Source organism: Myodes glareolus, chromosome 2, assembly GCF_982192425.1.
Source record: "Myodes glareolus chromosome 2, mMyoGla1.1, whole genome shotgun sequence".
NCBI classification, from domain to species: domain Eukaryota; kingdom Metazoa; phylum Chordata; class Mammalia; order Rodentia; family Cricetidae; genus Myodes; species Myodes glareolus.
The window spans coordinates 18,227,571-18,232,510 of record NC_142027.1 but is presented as its reverse complement, the minus strand read 5'-3'; the positions used below and the strand labels follow the sequence as shown (position 1 = coordinate 18,232,510).

Sequence of the window (4,940 nt, the reverse complement as noted above, 5' to 3'; positions counted from 1 at the left end):
AAATGGTGTCAATTGACCTAAGACTGTAACACCCACAACATGGGAGACTGACACAAGTTGATCAAACTACTAAAGCTCTGCCTCAAAAAAAAAAACAATAAAGAGAGGGTTGTGAATGTAGGTTGCCTTGACATTCTTACAACAAAATTAAATCTCCAAAATCACACTCAGAAACAGACACACACACTTACACACAAACACACACACCTACCCTACACTTTATTTCCTAAAGACTTGAGACTTACACTTTCTTAGTAAGATTTTTTTTTTTTACTTTTAATGATGTAAACAAAAATATAACTCAAAGCGAAGCTTCTGGAAAAATTATTTGTTCTTCCTTGTCTTATATCATTTCTCAAACTCGACATTGGCTTCCTGTCATGCCTTGCATTTCAGGGCTGGGTCCCTAAAGACATCCTTGTTTACAGGACTTCATCTTGAAACTCTGAACTATTTTCTTCTTGCCCATAGCAGCCATTACTTTTCAGTGATAGAGGTCAACTCCAGCCACTAGGGCATGGTTGAAGGGTGGTCTGAGGTGCCATCATCAATGTTCTACATGATGATGGCTTTGCATCGGAGTAACATCCAGAGCATCCAGCCAGAAACAACAGTACCAACACCACTTTCTCAGGCTTCATGAACTTGTACATTTCAATAACAAGCAGATGGTTCCCAGATTAAGAAAAAATAAAAGGAGGCCAAGGAATTTTTAATATACAAATAGTTGTAAAAGTTTCAGGACACACAAAACAATCCTCTCCTACATCAGGTCTATCATGAAATTGTGAAAACAAGCAGGATAGTCAAAATGGATATGTTCATTTAACTCAAGCTAATTATCATATATATATATGATATATCATTTATATATCTTTCAATATATTTCTCTATCTACCTATCATCTTTCTATATCTACCTATATCTATCTATCATCTATCTTTCTTTTTATCTATCTATCAATCTACTGATGTGGAATTCCCCTTTGTATGCTGTGATTACCATTAATGAATAAAGAAAACTGACTTGGTTTTATAGGGTACAATAGAGGTAGGAGGGGAAACTTAGACTGAATTCTGGGTGAAAGAAGGGTTGAATCAGAGAGGAGCCATGTAGCTCAACTGGAGATAGACACCGTAACATTAGCCCATAAGTCATAGCCACATGGCAATACACAGATTAATAGAACTTTTGCCCATAAGTCATAGCCACATAGAGATACACAGATTAATCGAAATAGTTAAATTAATATGTAAGGGTTAGCCAATAAGAAGCTAGAGCTAATGGGCCAAGTAGTGATTTAATTAATACAGTTTCCATGTGATTTTTCCAGGGCTAAGCAGCAGGAGACAAACAAGCAGGCTTTCTTACTATAAATTGGGACCCACATAACCAACTAAAATCCACTTAAAACCTGAGAGAGCTTGAAAAGAAATTCTAGGTTCAATAAAAAAAGCTTAGCCACATTAATTTTTCAGCTGACAGCTTGTTGCACCTACTTTAATAGAGGTTTTCCTGATTCAGAAGTAGGAAAAGAAAAAAAGATACACAATTTTGAAATGCTGGCTTTCTGGGCAATGCTGCCAGTGTGACTTCTGGCTCTTTCAGGTGGCCAAGCATTTAGATGGAATTTGTGAGCAATGTATTACAATTTGCTTTATGGCAACATAGACCTGCTCTGTGCCTAAAACTGTGGCAATGAGTATGCCTTCTGGAGACAGTAAAAAGATTTCCACCATGTTTGACTGTGTGAAGAAAGCTGGAAGTACTGTATATACCCTAGTAATGGCACAGCTTAAGTATTTAAGAAGTGCTTAGTATTTTAAGAAGCCATCCTGGTCAGTAAAAAAATTACAGAAATGCAATAAATACAAATACAGATGGAACAAAACTCTAAATGGGTCAAGGTGTTTGATGAATATATGTAGGCTTGGGGGCAAAACAAGCCCTGTACAGATGGAAAATTCACAGAGTCTGGATTATGTATATTATTGTGTTATCTTTGAATTTTTTTTTGAAAGTAATTTTATTAAATTATAAAAAGTTTCCATTTACGCCCCTCCTCCCAATGCCCTCCCACTCCCCCCCTCCCTCTCCTCCTCCCTCTTTGTCCCAAAGGGCAGTCAGGGTCTCCTGCCCTGTGGGAAGTCCAAGTTCCTCCCCCCTCCCTCCAGGTCCAGGAAGGTGAGCATCCAAACAGACTGGATCCCAAAAATCCAGTATATGCAGAAGAAACCAGTCCCAGTGTCATTGTCAATGGCTTCTCAGAAAGACTGCAGGCCAGCCACATTCAGAAAATCCGGCCACATTCAGAGAATCTGGTTGGATCACATGCTCGTTCAGTCACGGTCCATCTGGCCTTGGTAAACTCTCATTAGATCCGAACCCTTGTATCAGTGGGTGATAGTATCCCTCACAGTCCTTCGTCATTTTCTTCCTCCTTCTGCTCCTCATTTGGATCTTGGGGGGCTCAGTCCGGTGCTCCAACGCGGGCCTCCATCTGTATCGCCATCCAACGCCAGATGAAGGATCTATGGTGATAAGCAAAATATTCATCAGTATGGTCACGGGCCAAGGCCGGTTCAGGCACCCCCTCCTCTGTCCAGAGAACAATCTGGGGATCTCTCCTTGGACCTGGGATCCCATATATAATCAAGTTTCTGTAAACTCTAAAATGACTCCCTTAGTTGAAATATATTCTTCCCTGATCCCACATTCATCCTTCCTCCCTTCCCCCCATCTCGGTCAACCGAGCTTTCTCCATTCCTCCCCTACTCCCTTCTCTCTAACCCTCTCCCCTTCCAACAACCCTCCCACCCCCCCACCCCCCATGCACCCAAGGTTACCTGGGACTCTTGACTATTTCCTACCTACTGGCGGATAGCTAAATAATCTTCATCAGGTTCGTCTTCTTATTTAGCTTCTCTAGGATCACGAATAATAGGCTCAAAGACCTTAAATTATGGTTAGAATCCACTTATGAGTGAATACATACCGTGTTCCTCTTTTTGGGTCTGGCTTACCTCACTCAGTAAAGCGTTTTCTATGTCCATCCATTTGCATGCAAAATTCAAGATGTCATTATTTTTTACCGCTGAGTAAAACTCTAATGTGTATATGTTCCACACCTTTTTTAACCATTCTTCTATTGAGGGGCACCTAGGCTGTTTCCAGGTTCTGGCTATTACAAATAGTGCTGCTATGAACATAGTTGAACAAACACTTTTGTAGTATGTTTGGGCATCTCTAGGGTATATTCCCAAGAGAGGAATTGCTGGGTCCTGAGGGAGGTTGACTCCCAGTTTCCTGAGAAACCGCCACACTGATTTCCAAAGTGGCTGCACAAGTTTGCATTCCCACCAACAATGGGTGAGTGTTCCCCTCATTCCACATCCTCTCCAGCATAGGCTATCATTGGTGTTTTTAACTTTAGCTATTCTGACAGGTGTAAGATGGTATCTCAAAGTGGTTTTGATTTGCATTTCCCTGATCGCTAAGGAGGTTGAGCATGACCTTAAGTGTCTTCTGGCCATTCGAAGTTCATCTGTTGTGAATTCTCTGTTAAGTTCAGTACCCCATTTTTTAATTGGGTTAATTAGAGTTTTAGTGTCTAGTTTCTTGAGTTCTTTGTATATTCTGGAGATCAGACCTTTGTCTGATGAGGGGTTGGTGAAGATCTTCTCCCAGTCAGAAGGCAGCCTTTTTGTCCTACTGACAGTGTCCTTTGCTTTACAGAAGCTTCCCAGTTTCAGTAGATCCCATTTATTCATTGTTTCTCTTATTGTCTGTGCTGCTGGGGTCCTACTTAGGAAGAGGCCTCCTGTGCCTAAATCTTGTAGACTACTTCCCACTTTCTCTTCTATCAGGTTCAAAGTGGACGGATTAATGTTGATGTCTCTAATCCATTTGGACTTGATTTTTGTGCATGGTGATAGATATGGATCTACTTTCATTTTTTTACAGATTGACATCCAGTTATGCCAGCACCATTTGTTAAAGATGCTTTCCTTCTTCCATTGTATACCTTTAGCTCCCTTGTCGAAAATTAGGTGTTCATAAGTTTGTGGGTTAATATCTGGGTCTTCTATTCGATTCCATAGGTCGACTTCTCTGTTCTTATGCCAATACCAAGCTGTTTTCCATACTGTAGCTCTATAATAGAGTTTGAAGTCAGTGATGGTAATGCCTCCAGAAGTTCTTTTATTGTATAAGATTGTTTTGGCTATCCTGGGTTTTTTGTTTTTCCATATAAACTTGATTAATGTTCTCTCAAGGTCTGTGAAGAAGTTTGATGGGATTTTGATGGGGATTGCATTGAATCTGTAGATTGCTTTTGGTAGAATTGCCATTTTTACTATGTTGATTCTCCCAATCCAAGAGCAGGGGAGGTCTTTCCATTTTCTGGTATCCTCCTCAATTTCTCTTTTCAAAAGCTTAAAGTTCTTGTCAAATAGATCTTTCACATCCTTGGTTAGAGTGACCCCAAGATATTTTATGGTGTTTGTGGCTATCGTGAAAGGTGATGTTTCTCTGATTTCCCTCTCCGTTTCTTTATCCTTTGTGTATAGGAGTGCCACTGATTTTTTGGAGTTGATGTTGTATCCTGCCACGTTACTAAAGGTGTTTATCAGCTGTAGGAGTTCTTTGGTAGAGTTTTTGGGGTCGCTTATGTACACTATCATATCGTCAGCAAATAACGAAAGTTTAACTTCATCCTTTCCAATTCGAATCCCCTTGATCCCCTTATGTTGTCTTATTGCTATTGCTAGAACTTCAAGCACTATATTGAAGAGGTATGGAGAGAGTGGACAGCCTTGTCGTGTTCCTGATTTTAGTGGAAAGGCTTTGAGTTTCTCTCCATTCAATTTGATGTTAGCTGTCGGCTTGCTGTATATTGCTTTTATTATATTTAGGTATGATCCTTGTATCCCCAGTCTCTC

At 40.2% G+C, this 4,940-nt stretch overlaps 1 pseudogene; it reads right to left on the bottom strand.

The window, feature by feature from the left end:
• Window positions 1-348: 348 nt before the first annotated feature.
• LOC125392755 (large ribosomal subunit protein eL27 pseudogene) lies at window positions 349-641 on the bottom strand (annotated as a pseudogene).
• Window positions 642-4,940: the final 4,299 nt, after the last annotated feature.